The sequence below is a fragment of the Diaphorina citri genome, unplaced genomic scaffold (assembly GCF_000475195.1).
Source record: "Diaphorina citri unplaced genomic scaffold, Diaci psyllid genome assembly version 1.1 scaffold37990, whole genome shotgun sequence".
In the NCBI taxonomy this organism is placed as follows: Eukaryota; Metazoa; Arthropoda; class Insecta; order Hemiptera; family Psyllidae; genus Diaphorina; species Diaphorina citri.
Window position 1 is genome coordinate 1 of NW_007415321.1, and position 582 is coordinate 582.

A 582-nucleotide genomic window follows, 5' to 3' on the forward strand; every position below is an offset into this window, starting at 1 on the left:
AGAAAAATTCCGTTGGTCCTCATTTTTCCTGCTCTATGACTTTGAAACATCACCCAAGTAAGCGCAACTAATCTATTGAATCTTGTACATGTTTATCTATTTAAGTATTTAGAATTCCAATGGTTGTTTTATCTAAAGTGTAAACCAGTGGTTCTCGAAGTTGTTGCCATCGCGACATTTTGAAGACTCCTTTATTCCTTGCTGACATTTGATGTTTTAAACTTATGTGTCTGTGTTTTTTTGTTCTTTTAGCAAAACATTTCCAATCAGAAGGGTTTTGATCCGGTTCAATACTTGCATGAAATCAGTCAGGATCAGAGGTTTGAGATTACGTTTGTTGAAATCGAAGACAAGTCCCTATCAGGTAGGAAGAACCTTTTTGACATATCTGAATATTATTAGACCAACTTTTTCATTTCTAGCAAGGAGAAAAGATTATTTATTCGACAGTTTTAGAAAGGGAATACGAACCAAGAATTGGTTCAAAACAATAATATCTCTGTCAAATTATAGGGCCTCATGTCTGTCTTCTAAGCGCCAGGTCGCGGTTCAATTCGCCCCGGGCGCGAAAAATCCTATATT

The 582-nt window shown here is 36.3% G+C and overlaps 1 long non-coding RNA gene across 1 annotated transcript; it reads left to right on the forward strand.

Moving 5' to 3' along the window:
* The first annotated feature begins 7 nt into the window (after nt 1-7).
* On the forward strand, nt 8-367 carry LOC113473512. Its single transcript, XR_003395467.1, has 2 exons — nt 8-57; nt 253-367. It is a non-coding gene; the product is annotated as an uncharacterized LOC113473512 (long non-coding RNA).
* Nucleotides 368-582: the final 215 nt, after the last annotated feature.